The sequence below is a fragment of the Hemitrygon akajei genome, chromosome 3, assembly GCF_048418815.1.
Source record: "Hemitrygon akajei chromosome 3, sHemAka1.3, whole genome shotgun sequence".
Taxonomy (NCBI): Eukaryota; Metazoa; Chordata; class Chondrichthyes; order Myliobatiformes; family Dasyatidae; genus Hemitrygon; species Hemitrygon akajei.
Genome location: NC_133126.1, coordinates 103,393,488 through 103,408,304, shown reverse-complemented (window position 1 = coordinate 103,408,304; position 14,817 = coordinate 103,393,488).

Below are 14,817 nucleotides of genomic sequence, written 5' to 3'. Positions count from 1 at the left end.
CCACATGATCAATGCCTCTCATTATCTTGTACACCTCTATCAAGTCACCTCTCATCCTTCATAGCTCCAAGGAGAAAAGGCCAAGTTTACTCCACCTACAGGAAGGAGCTTAAGAATGAAGTTAGGAGAGCTCCCCAATCCAGAGCTCGCTTTTTAAATTCCCCCACTGATCTCAGAGGCCGACTTTCACGCGCCTGCGCAGTCTAGCTTCTTTGCCCCGATCAGTTTAAAGAAAACCAGCTTCTCTCTGAGCTTTTTACCGCTTCCCTCTCCGCCTTGTGCTTCGATTTAACTTTCTATAGTTTCCACGTCTTTCCTAGAGTGAGGCGACCAGAATTGAGCACAGTACTCCAAGTGGGGTCTGACCAGGGTCCTATATAGCTGCAACATTACCTCTCGGCTCTTAAACTCAATCACACGATTGATGAAGGCCAATGCACCATATTTGCCTTCTTAACCACAGTCAACCTGCATAGCAGCTTTGAGTGCCTATGGACTCGGACCCCAAGATTCCTCTGATCCTCCACACTGCCGAGAGTCTTACCATTAATGCTATATTCTGCCATCATATTTGACCTATCAAATTGAACCTCCTCACACTTATTTGGGTTGAACTCCATCTGTTACTTCTCAGCCCAGTTTTGCATCCTATCAATGTCCAGTTGTAACTTCTGAAAGCCCTCCACACTATCCACAACACCCCCAACTTTTGTGTCATCAGCAGATTTACTAACCCATCCCTCCACTTCCTCATCCAGGTCATTTATAAAAATCACCAAGAGTAGGGGGTCCCGGAACAGATCCGTGAGGCACACCACTGGTCACCATATGCAGAATATGACCCATCTACAACCACTCTTTTCCTTCTGTGGGCAAGCCAGTTCTGGATCCACAAAGCAATGTCCCCTTGGATCCCATGCCTCCTTACTTTCTCAATAAGCCTTCCATGAGGTACCTGATCAAATGCCTTGATAAAATCCATATACATTACATATACAGCTATACCTTCATCAGTGTGTTTAGTCACATCCTCAAAAAATTCAATCAGGCTCATAATGTTCAACCTGCCTTTGACAAAGCCATGCTGACTATTCCTAATTGCATTATGCCTCTCCAAATGTTCATAAATCCTGCCTCTCAGGATCTTCTCCATCAGCTTACCAACCACTGAAGTAAGACTCACTGGCCTATAATTTCCTGGGCATCCCTACTTCCCTTCTTGAATAAGGGAACAACATCCTCAACCCTCCAATCCTCCGGAACCTCTCCCATCCTCATTGGTGATGCAAAGATCATTGCCAGAGGCTCAGCAATCTCCTCCCTCACTTCCCACAGTAACCTGGGGTACTTCCCATTTGGTCTCGGTGACTTATCCAACTTGATGCTTTACAAAAGCTCCAGCATATTCTCTTTCTTAATATTTACATTCTCAAGCTTTTCAGTCCACTGCAAGTCATCCCTACAATCACCAAGATCCTTGTCCATAGTGAATACTGAAGCAAAGTATTCATTAAGTCCCTCTGCTAGTTCCTCCATTCCATACACACTTTTCCATTGTCACACTTGATAGGTCCTATTCTCTCATGTCTTATCCTCTTGCTCTTCACATACTTGTAGAATGCCTTGGGGTTTTTCTTATTCCCGTCCACAAAGGCCTTCTCATGACCCCTTCTGGCTCTCCTAATTTCATTCTTAAATTCCTTCCTGCTAGCCTTATAACCTTATAGATTCCTAGCATTACCTTATTTTTTAATACTTCATAAGCTCTACTTTTCTTCTTGACTAGATTTACAACTTTGTGCACCACGGATATTGCACCCTACCATCCTTTCCCTGTCTCATTGGAATGTATCTGCTCAGAACCCCATGCAAATATCCCCTGAACATTTGTCACATTTTTTCTGTACATTTCCCTGAGAACATCTGTTGCCAATTTATGCTTCTAAGTTCCTGCCTGACAGCCTCATAGTTCCCCTTACTCCTATTAAACGTTTCCCTAACTTGTCTGTTCCTATCCCTCTCCAATGCTATGGTAAAGGAGGTAGAACACCTAACAAACTCTACCCCATCTAAACCCCTCACTTTATGGAGATGCCAATCAATATTTGGGAAATTAAAATCTCCCACCACAACAACCCTGTTTTATTACTCCTTTCCAGAATCTGTCTCCCTATCAGCTCCTCAATGTACCTGTTATTATTGGTGGTCTATAAAAAACATCCAGTAGAGTTATTGACCCCTTCCTATTCCTATCTTCCACCCACAGAGACTCCGTAGACAACCCCTCCATGACTTCCTCCTTTTCTGCAGCCTTGACGCTATCCCTGATCAACAGTGCCACGCCCGCACCTCTTTTGCTCCCTCCCTGTCCTTTCTGAAACATCTCTTTCTGCCTCGTTCCTGTACCGAAGACACTGCGCCCCAGTGGCTCCAATGACTACAGACCGGGGGCATTGACCTCCCACATCATGAAGACCCTGGTCAGGCTTGTTCTAGAGCAGATCCAGCCTATGGTTAGGCCACACTTAGACCCCCGCATTTCGCCTATCAGCCCCGACTAGGAGTTGAGGATGCCATCGTCTACCTGCTGAACCGTTTCTACGCCCACCTGGACAAGCCGGCGAGCACTGTGAGGGACATGTTTTTCGACTTCTCCAGTGCGTTCAACACCATCCGACCTGCTCTGCTGGGTGAGAAGCTGACAGTGATTGTGTCATGGATTATTGATTACCTGACTGGCAGACCACAGTACGTGCACTTGCAACACTATGTGTCAGACAGAGTGGTCAGCAGCACTGGGGCTGCACAGGGGACTGTCCTGTTTCCCTTACTCTTCACCATCTACACCTCGGACTTCAACTACTGCACAGAGTCTTGCCATCTTCAGAAGTTTTCTGATGACTCTGCCATAGTTGGATGCATCAGCAAGGGAGATGAGGCTGAGTACAGGGCTACGGTGGGAAACATTGTCACATGGTGCGAGCAGAATCATCTGCAGCTTAATGTGAAAAAGACTAAGGAGCTGGTGGTGGACCTGAGAAGGGCTAAGGCACTGGTGACCCCTGTTTCCATCCAAGGGTTCAGTGTGGACATGGTGGAGGATTACAAATACCAGGGGATACAAATTGACAATAAACTGGACTGGTCAAAGAACACTGAGGCTGTCTACAAGAAGGGTCAGAGCCTTCTCTATTTCCTGAGGAGACTGAGGTCCTTTAACATTTGCTGGACAATGCTGAGATGTTCTACGAGTCTGTGGTGGCCAGTGTTATCGTGTTTGCTAAACACAAAAATACAGCTGCAGATGCTGTGGATCAAAGAATACGTACACAACGCTGGAAGAACTCAGCAGGCCAGGCAGCATCCGTGAGAAAAGAGTAGCCAACGTTTCGGGCCGAGACCCTTCATCAGGAATGGGGGGGAAGAGAGGGCCGAAGCCCAATGAAGTATGTCTGTCTGTCTGTCTGTAAAGCCTGCCACTTGAAGTAGCCATTCCTGCCCCTGCTCCATCCAAGTCTCTGTAATGGCCACAACATCATAGCCCCAAGTGCTGATCCACACTCTAAACTCATCCACTTTATTCTCTTGTCCCCCTTTCTCACCCACCTCTCTCTCCCCACTACATTTCCCCCTTCTTTTCCCCGACTCTCCGCTTACTTTTTCCTGTCCCTGCCTCTCTACTCCTTTATCTCCCAGTTCTCTCCCACTCTCTCTCTCCCACATCTCGTCCCCTCTCTGCCTTTCCTCTCTCTACTCCCACTGTCCCCTTCCTGCTCCACAACTGTTGTTCCCTTCTCTCCCGCTCTCTCTACTCTTTCACTCCTCTCTCTACCCCAACTCTCTGCCCCTCTTCCTTCTCTCTCCCCCTCATTTCACCTCTCACTCACCCTCACTCTTCCCCTCTCTCCCCTCTACACACTTTCTTCCCCCACTCCCCACCCACTTGTCCCCCTTTCTCCCACACCCCTCTCTCTCCTCTCACTTTTCCCCTGTCCCTGCCTCTCTCCTCCTCAATCTCCCAGTTCTCTCCCACTCTCTCTCCACCCTCTCCCCATCCACTCTCTCCTGTCTCTCTCCCTCTCACACCCCTATGTACCACCTCTCTCCAACTACTTTCTCCCCTCTCCCCACCACTCCCCTTCCCCCCTCAACCCAACTCTACCACCTCTCTCCCTCTCACCTCCATCTCCCCTCTTCCCCGCCACTCTTCTCGCACTCTCTACAGCTCTCTCTCCTATTGTCCCTCCATCCCTCTACCACCTCTCCCCCATTACCCCTCTCTCTGCCCCCCCTTTCACTCCTCTCTCATCATCATCAGGTGTCATGCCCAGTTTGAGCTTTGACTGCCATGGCCCACACACTCCTGATACGAGTCAAGTAGATCAATTCATTGGTATTCATTTCCAGTTCTGTGGCTGCTGTCTCCATCATCATTTGTCTTTGCCTTCCACTTGCTTTCTTCCCTTCAATCTTTCCCTTAATTACCATGCATTCTAACTCCTCATTCCTAATCACATGTCCAATGAAGTTACGTTGCCTTTTCATGATCTCATACATTATTTCTGTTTTTGTGCTTGCTCTATTTATGACATCCTCGTTAGATATTCGTTTCATCCATGATATTCTTTACATCCTCCTCAAAAACCACATCTCTGCTGCTTCAATTTGTTTCCTCATGTTACTAGATATTGTCCAACATTCTGAACCATATAACATAATAACATATAACGTAATTAGATAAATGTAACATTTCAGTATAAACTAGGTTGTCATGCCTAGTTTAGTGTTGGCAGTATACTCTTCCTTCTCGTAAAGGTGTCTTTTGCCATCCCTATTCTTCTTTTGATGTCCATGTCGCACCTGCTACTTCCTTAGCAGCAAAACTTCTGTGCTTTTTTATGTCTTCCCTGTTTATTCTCAGCCTGCAGATAGGATTCTCCTTCTTTGAATGACTAAGGGGTAACTCCACTTTCCCCAAAGTTTTGAAAGTCCCCAATCAGAGCCTCATCACCAGTTGCAGTTTTGAGTTATACCCAGGACCTTCACTCCTCTCTACCCCCTCTATCCCCTTCCCTAGCTCTCTCCCCTTTCCTTCCCCTTCTCTTCCCTCTCCCCATCTATTACATATCCCTTCTCTCTCCACCTCTCAATCCTCCTGACCTCAACTCTCTCCCCCTCCCTCTCCCCATCTCTCCCACTCTCTACCCCTCCCTCTCTCCAACCCACCCTTTCACTCCTCTCTACCCCGTCTCTCCACCTCTCCCCTCTCTCGCCCTCCTCTCTCTTTCTCCCACTCTGTTTCTTTCCCTGACCCATTTCCCCCTTTTCTCTCCCCTCACTCTCCCCTTCTTTTCCCCTGTCCTCACCTCTTTCCCCCTCTCCCTCACTATCTAACCCCCTCTCTCCCCATCCCCTCAGCCCTTCACTCCCCTCTATAGCTCTCCCTCCCACTGTCTCCCTCTCCATCTATGAGCTCTCCCCCCCACATCAGCCCCACTCTCTTTCACTCCTCTCTCCCCCGTCCCTGCCTCTCTTCCCTTCTCACAGCTCTTTGCCGCCACTACCCCTCTCTCTCCTTGTGCTCCACTCCCCCACTTGCTAACCCCTCTTTCCCCTGTCCCCACTCAGCCTCTCTCTCCACCCCTCTCTAACCTCTCTTCACCGACTCTCTCCCCATCTCTCTCTCCCTCTCTACCAGCACTCTCCCTCTCACATTCCTCTCTACCAGCTCTCCACCCACTCTCTCCCCCTCAGCTCCCTCTCCCCCCACTCCCTCTCACCCTTGTCCCTCCCCCTCTGCCCCTTCACCTCCTCTTTACACCCTCTCTCTCACTGTCCCACTCTTTCATCTCTCTCCCCACTCTGTCCACCCTCTCTTTCACTCCTCTCTTTACCCCTCCTCTTCTCTCCCCTCTCCCCATCTAATGTCCTCTTCTCTCACCCTCTTTAACTCATCTCTCCCATCTCCCCCTCTATTGCATCTCCTTTCCCCCTCTTCCCTTTCCCTATCTATTGCTCCCTTCTGTCCCCCTCTCTCCACTCTCTCACCCCGATTTCACCTCTACCTCACCTCGCTACCCCATCCCATTTCCCTTTCTCTCCCCCAACTCTCCCCTCACTCTCTCCGCTTCCCCTGTACCCGCCTCTCCCCCTCTCACAGCTCTTCACCACCTCCCCCCTCCCCATTCTCTAACCTCCTCTCAGCTCCACTCTCCCCTTCCCAGTTCTCTCCCCCTCTCTCTACCCTCTCAGCTCCCATCTACCACCTGTCTTCCCCCTTACTGCCCCTCATTTCCCCCAACTCTGCCTCTCTGTCTATCCCCTTGTTCACCCTCTCTTTACCCCAACTTTCTCCCCCTCTCACCCCTCTCCCACCCAACTCTTTCCCATTCTCCCCACTAATTTCTTCCCTCTCACTCTCCCTTCTCTACCCCAACTCTCTCTCCCCTTTCTCTCTACCCCACTCTCCTCTTTCATCCCATTTTCTTTCCCACTCACTCCCCCATCTCCCCACCCCGCTCTCCCCCTCTATTACCCCCTTCTCTCACCCTCTTTTTTCTCTCTCTCCCCCTCTCCCTTCTCCTTCATTTCACCTATATCCCCTCACTCTCTCCCCGTCACTGCCCCTCGTTTCCCCAACTGTCTCCCTCTCTCTTCACCTCTCTCACCCCTCTTTCTCCCTCCTCTCCATCCCCACTCTCTGCCCCCTGTATACCCCTCCTCTCTCTCAAGCTCTCTCTCACACACTATTCCTTCTCTCTATACCACCTTTCTCCCCACACCCCTCTCTCCCCATCTTTCCACCACTCTCTCTGCACCCTCACTTCCCCTCTCACCCCTTTCTCTCCCCACTTTCCATACCCCTCTCTACTATTTTTCTGCCTCCACTCTCTCCCCTTCTTTCCCTCCCTCTCTCACTTCCCCTCTGACCCCCTCTCCCCACGCTCCCACCCTCATTTCCCCTCTACCTCACCCCTCCACCTGTTCCCCCTTTCTCCCACACACACCTCCCTCTACGTCACTCTGCCCCCTCTCTGTCACTCCATCCCCTCTTTCCACCCTCCCTCCCCTTTTATCTCCACTTCTCTCCCTCCCTCCTCACTCATGACCTCTCTTCTCCTCTCCTCCCACCCCTGCTACACCATCTGTCCGCCCTTTGTCTCCACCACTCTCCCCATTCTCCCCCCTCTCCACACCCCTCTATCCCCATCTCTCTGCCCACTCTCTCCACCCTCACTCTCCCCATCTCTCTCCCCCTCTCTACACCCTCTCCCCCCTTTCTCAACACTCTTCCCTCAGTTTCTCCGCGCTCTCCCCCCTCTCACCACTCTCTCTTCCCTCTCTCCCACCTCGCTCCCGCTGCTTTCTCTCTCTTTCACTCCCTCCCCATTTCCCCCTGACCCCTCTCTCTCCCACTCATTACTCCCTCTCTCCACTCATTCTCCACCACTCTCTCCCTCTCATCTCTTTTCTCCAGCCCTCTCTCCCCTCATCCCTTTTCTCCAGCCCTCTCTCCCCAGCTCTCTCCTTCACCCCTCTCTCCCTCTCTCTATCCCACCTCTCTCCCCATCTCTCCACCCTCACTCACGCTCCTCTCTTTTCCCCTTCTTCCTACCCTCTCTCTCACTCACTCTCTCCATCTAACCCTCTCCCCCTCTCATTTCAACTCTCTCACTCCCCCTCTCTCTTTCCTCTCTCATCCCCATCTCCCTCCCACTTGCCCCCTCTCTCACCTGTTACCCCTTCTCCACTCTCCACCCTCTATCTCCCCTCTCTCTGCCTCTCTTCCCCTTTCTCTCCCCTTCAGCCGCTCCCCTCTCTCTCCAACTCCCTCTTCCCCTCTCTGTCACCCACACTCCCCCTCCTCTCCCCCACTCTTGCCTCTCTCCCACTCCTCTCGCCCACTCTTGCCTCTCTCCCCCCACTCACCACCTCTCTCCCTACACTCACCACCACTCCACTTTTCTCACCCTCTCCCCACCTCACTCCTCTCTACCATCACTCTCCCCTTATTTCCCTCCTCTATCTCTCCACCCACTCTCTGCCCCTCTCCCACTCTCTCCATTCACTCACCCTCTTCCATTTCTCTTCCCTCTCTCCCCCCTCTAGAACACTCTTACTCTCTCTCTCGCCACCCACTCCCCACTCCTCTCTCTCACCCTCTCCCTCCACATTACTCTCCCCCTCTCTCTCCACATTACTCTCCCTTGACTCTACCTTCTCTCTCTCCCTTCTCCCCCTCTCCCCTCATTTCCCCTGTCTATCTCTCTCCATCCTCTCTCCCTCACTCTCGCCCTCTATCTCCACCTTCTCTCCCCTCCCTTCTCTTTCCCACCTCTGTCCCCACCCTCTCCCCCTCACCTTCCTCTCTTTTCCCCTTTCACTTCCCCCCTCTCACAACAACTCCTCCTCTCTCTCCAGTCTCTTTCCCACACACTCCCCCTTTCTCTCCTCTCTTTCACTTTCTATCCCATCTCTCCCCTAACTCTTCTCACCTCTCTCTCACCCACTCTCACCCCTTATCATCCCCACTTGCCCTCCTCACCTCATTTTCCCCCTCTCGCCCCTATCTCTCCACTATTCCCTCTCGCTCCACCTCTCTCACCCAGTCATGCTTGTCCTCTTTTCCCCAATCTCTACCCCTCTCCCCTCCTTCTCATCCCTTCCCTCCACCCATCTTCTTCTTACTCACCTTACTCACCCCTTCTTACCCCGCTCTCTCCCCACCACTCTTTCCCACCCTCTTTTCCCCTCTTCCTACCCCATTTCTCCTTTTCTCCATCTTCCACCTCTCTGTCCCACCCTCTCTACCCCTTATCTACCCCTACCACTATCCCCCACCCCACCCTCCTCTCCAACTCCGCCCTCCTTCCCACCTCTCCCCACACCTCATACTTCCCCACACTCCTACCCCCACTCTTCCCACCCTCCCCTCCCACCCCTCCAACCCTCCCACTCCCATCCCTCCCCTTCCTCCAACCTTCCATCGCTTTCTTTCTTTCTTTCTTTCTTTTCCAATCTTTTTATTGTTATTATTATTAATATCAACATAATAAGATTAATACATAGATAATGGGATTACAAACATACAAATTTAAACTGAACATGAAAGGATACATAAGCAATAGTTACAATATAAATGAGTCTTCCCAAATCATGGACGATACAAGTAACATATAAACAAAGCAAAACTAGGTATATCATAATATATATTAAAAAAAACAGAAAAGAGAAAAAGAAAAAAAAATTTATGCTAGAAAAACTAATCAAACAACCTAATAACTAATAAGGAAAAAAAAAGAAAAAAGAAATAAAAAGGAAAAAAATAATGATGAAAAAAATGGGCTATTTATAATATCTAACAAAAATACAAAATCATCAGTGTCGTCAACTCCGATCCTCTCAATGTATGTAAAATCAAAACTGGAAAAACAAATAGGCTTGGAACAGGGTCACATTACATCATATGAAAATATTGAATAAATGGTCTCCATATCTTTTCAAACTTAATAGAAGGGTCAAATACAACACTTCTAATTTTTTCTAAATTTAGACATAACATAGTTTGAGAAAACCAATGAAATACGGTAGGGGGATTAATTTCTTTCCAATTCAACAAAATAGATCTTCTAGCCGTTAATGTAAGAAATGCAATCATTCGACAAGCAGAAGAAGATAAATGGACTGAGTCCATCATTGGTAAACCAAAAATTGCAGTAATAGGATGAGGTTGTAAATCAATGTTCAATACTGTGGAAATAATATCAAAAATGTCTTTCCAATATTTTTCAAAAGCGGACATGACCAAAACATATGAGTTAAAGACGCTATCTCAGAATGACATCTGTCATAAATAGGATTTATATAGGAATAAAAATGAGCCAATTTATCCTTGGACATATGAGCCCTATGCACAACTTTAAACTGTATTAATGAATGTTTAGCACATATAGATGATAAATTGACTAATTGAAGAATTTTATCCCAATTCTCAATAGGGATAGTAAGGTTAAGTTCTCTTTCCCAATCATTTTTAATCTTATAGAAGGGCTCTGAACGTATCTTCATAATTATATTGTAGAGTTTTGATATTACCCCTTTCTGAGAAGGATTTAGTTCTAGCAAATTCTCCAAAATACCTGAAGACTCAAGATTTGGAAAGGTGGGAAGTACAGTATTTAAGAAATTCCTAATCTGTAAATATCTAAAAAAAATGAAATCTAGGCAAATTATATTTATTAGATAATTGTTCAAAAGACATAAAACAATTATCCAAAAATAAATCGGAAAATCATAGTAATCCTTTAGTCTTCCAAGCTGAATAAGCTTGGTTTATAATAGAAGGATAAAAAAAGAAATTGGATACAATAGGAATATTTAAAACAAACTGAGTCAACCCAAAAAATTTCTGAAATTGAAACCATATACGTAAAGTATGTTTAACTATCAGATTGTCAATTCGTTTCTGCAATTTAGAAAGAGCAAAGGGAAGAGAAGACCCTAAAATAGAACCCAATGAAAATCCTTGTACAGATTTAATTTCCAGGTTCACCCAATGAGGGCTAAAAGATAAATCCCAATCCTTTAACCAACATATCAAATATCGGATATTAACTGCCCAATAATAAAATCTAAAATTAGGCAATGCCAATCCACCTTCCTTCCTTGCCTTCTGTAAATATTTTTTACCTAATCTAGGATTTTTATTCTGCCATATATATGAGGAAATTTTTGAATCAACATTCAACATCAACATCAACATCAAAAAAAGATTTCGGAATAAAAATTGGTACCGCTTGAAATATATTTAAAAACTTGGGTAAAATAATCATCTTAATAGCATTAATCCAGCCTATCAGAGATAAAGATAATGGTGACCATTTAGTGAACAAACATTTAATCTGATCGATTAAGGGTAAAAAATTAACCTTAAATAAGTCCTTATAATTTTTTGTGATTTTAATCCCTAAGTATATAAGAGAGTCATTAACTAATTTAAAAGGTAAATTTCCATAAATTGGAACCTGTCTATTTAAAGGAAACAATTCACTCTTATTAAGATTTAATTTATACCCGGAAAAATTACTAAATTGAGCCAACAATGATATAACTGCAGGAATGGATTTCTCAGGATCAGAAATAAATAATAATAAATCATCTGCATATAATGATAACTTATGTATATCCATCCCACGAGTAATGCCAAAAATGTTCGGTGATTCTCTAATAGTAATTGCCAAGGGTTCTAAAGCAATATCAAATAATAATGGACTAAGAGGACAACCTTGTCTAGTACCCCGAAATAAATGAAAAAAGGGAAATCTTTGATTGTTAGTAAAAACTGAGGCTACTGGAGTATGATATATCAGTTTAATCCGGGAAATAAATGTCGGACTAAAATTAAACTTCTCAAGCACAGTAAATAAGTATGGCCATTCAACTCTATCAAATGCTTTCTCCGCATCTAATGAAATGACACATTCTGAGGTGCTATGTGAAAGAGTATAAACAATATTCAATAATCTCCTAACATTGAAAAAAGAATAGCGATTTTTAATAAAACCAGTTTGATCTTCCGAGATAATTTGAGGTAATACCTTCTCCAGCCTGGATGCCAGTAACTTGGAAAAGATCTTGGAATCTACATTCAATAAGGATTTTGGTCTATAGGATGCACAGTCAGTAGGGTCTTTATCTTTCTTCAATATTAAAGAAATGGAAGCTCTATAAAAAGATTGTGGCAGATTACCCAATCTAATTGCTTCTTCAAAAACCCTGCATAACCAAGGAGAAAGAGTAGAGGAAAAACATTTTAAAAATTCTACTGTATACCCATCTGGACCTGGTGCTTTCCCAGAATTCATAGAGGAAATAACCCCTTTAATTTCTGCATCCGTAATAGGAGTTTCTAATATTGAAAGATCATCTGATGATAATTTTGAAAAATTCAATTTCCCAAGAAAATCATACATGATATTATAATCATGAGGGAATTCAGAATGATACAGGGAGGTATAAAAATCTTGAAAAGATTTGTTTATCTCATCATGGTTAACTGTCAAATCACCATTCTGCTGACGAATCTTAATAATTTGGCGTTTAACCAAAGCATTCTTCAATTGATTAGCTAACAGTTTACCCAATTTATCACTATGTATATAAAAATCAGATCTGGTTTTCATTAATTGATTTTCAATCGAAGATGTAAGTAATAAACTATGTTCCATTTGAAGTTCAACCCTTTGTTTGTAAAGCTCCTTACTAGGAGCAGTTGAATATTTCTTGTCAATCTCTTTAATTTTATCAACCAATAAAAGAGTTTCCTTCTTAATACGTTTTCTCAAACCAACGGAATAGGAGATAATCTGTCCATGTATATATGCTTTAAAAGTGTCCCAAAGTGTTCCGTAAGAAATTTCATCCGTGGAATTAGTTGAAAAGAAGAAATCGATCTGTTACTTCATAAATTTAATGAAATCCGGATCTTGCAGTAAGGTAGAATCAAATCGCCATTGTCTAGCACTAGAAGCTGTATCCATAAATTTAATAGAAAGTTTTAATGGAGCATGGTCAGAGATGGCTATAATATCATAATTACAACCAATTACCGATGGAATAAAACAAGAGTCAATAAAAAAAAATCAATTCTCGAATAAGAATGATAAACATGTGAGAAAAATGAAAACTCTTTGCCCTTAGAATGCCGAAATCTCCAAATATCAAAAATTCCATTATCAGTCAAAAAATAATTAATATAAGTGGCCGACTTATTAGGTAAAGTCTGAGTAGATATAGATCTGTCCAACAAAGGATTTAAACAACAATTAAAGTCACCACCCATTATTAACCTATATTCATTTAGATTAGGTAGAGAAGTAAATAAGGACTTTAAAAAAATCGGGATAATCCACATTTGGAGCATAAACATTAACCATAGCAACCTTTTTGTTAAAAAGTAACCCAGTAATTAACAAAAATCTGCCATTCGGATCCAAAATAATATCGTTTTGGACAAATGTAATAGAGGAGTCAATAAAAATTGAAACTCCTTTTACTTTGGCATTTGAATTCGAATGGTACTGTTGATCCCTCCAAAACCTAAAAAAAACATTGATTGCCCTCTTCTCATGAGTTTCTTGTACAAAAATAAAATGTGCATTCAGTCTTTGGAATACTTTGAAAATCTTTTTCCGTTTAATCGGATGGTTTAAGCCATTAGTATTCCAAGAGACAAAATTAATGGTCTGAGCCATATTTCTGATATCAACCCTTTGGTATATAAAGGGTTAACCAAATTATGGACTCATGCACCCAGAAGAGGAACAAAAATAAGGGGCAGACCCGGAAGTGACAACATCGTGGACATTTTAGTAGTTTAAAATCAGCCCAAATTAAAATACTAAAAAAAACTGATAAAAAGAACAGTAGATTTAGAAAAAAAAAATCCCACCCCCCCACCCAAGAAGAGAAAGTCCCTCCCAAGCCAGGAGAAGGCTGGGAAGAAAGAGGAATGAAACTAAATCTACCCCCATATCAGCAGAAGGCAACTCCGTATATAAAGGAAAAAAAGATCCACCCAAACTCCAAAAAAAATAATGATCACTGTACTAAAACAAACTTCTTAATATAATTGCTAGTAAAAAAACAAAAAGAATATAATCACTAGTAACTTATAAATTGGGTTAAAACCCAAACAAACCAAAAAAAATTTAAACGGTGATAAGAAATGCATTATAGGAAGAAGACGAGAGAGAAAAAAAAGGTGAAATAAAAAAAAGCAAAAAATATTTTAGAGAAGAAACCGCCATCTTAGTAAAAAAAAATCACCTTCCAAGGATGAATAATAATGACCAAAGATAAAGTACTGTGGTTAAAGTAAGTAAAACAAAAAGATTAGTACGTCAAAAAAAAACTTTAATTAGAATATAAAATATAGAGTAAACCTACACCAATAGCCAGAAACAAAATCTGGTTTTGGAAACAAAAACTGTTTTGTAACGATCAAAATCACTGATTTATTAAAAACGAGAGTCAAACAGTAGAATAATGCTCATCCAGAAAGCTTCGAGCTTCAGATGTGGAGAGAAAAACACGCCGTGGTGCATTCGGAGGCGAGATTCTGAGCTTTGCAGGGTATAAGAGCGCAGGGTTTAGATTTTTCTCATAACATTCGGACATCAGAGGTTTCAAAAGAAGCCTTGCCTTCATTACTTCTGGGCTAAAATCCTCCACTAATCGAAAGTCAAATTCTTGGAATTTGACCATCCCTAAACGCCGAGCCACACGAATAAATTGCTCTTTGACATGCACGTAGTGAAATCGGACAATTACAACCGGTGGTTTAGATGAAGAACTTGGTGATCGGCGCATAATTCTGTGGGCGCGATCAAGTAATGGAGGACTGTCTGGGAATAAAGAAGGGAACGCATCCTTTAAAAGTTGAGCAAAATACTTCGAGGGGTCCCCTTGTTCAATACCTTCCGGGAGACCAAGTATGCGTAAGTTCTGTCTTCTGGACCAATCTTCAAAGTCGACACTCTTGGCTTTAAGTGTTTCCACCTGTTTAATCGTTGAAGATAATTTCTGCTCCAGTTTTTCAATTATCAAGTCTCGCTTCCGAGCGTCCTCTTGCAAAGTTGTGATTAGAGCTTGCTGCTGGTTAACTACTGAATCAGTCTTATCCATATAATCCTGAAAAGCCTTTATATCTTGTTTGAAAATTTGTCATTGTTCTTCAAATTTTTCATTTAAAATTCATTTCATAAGTCAATTCAGTGCGCTTAGGATCGGTCTTTTTTTTCCCTTCCGTTCCCGTTA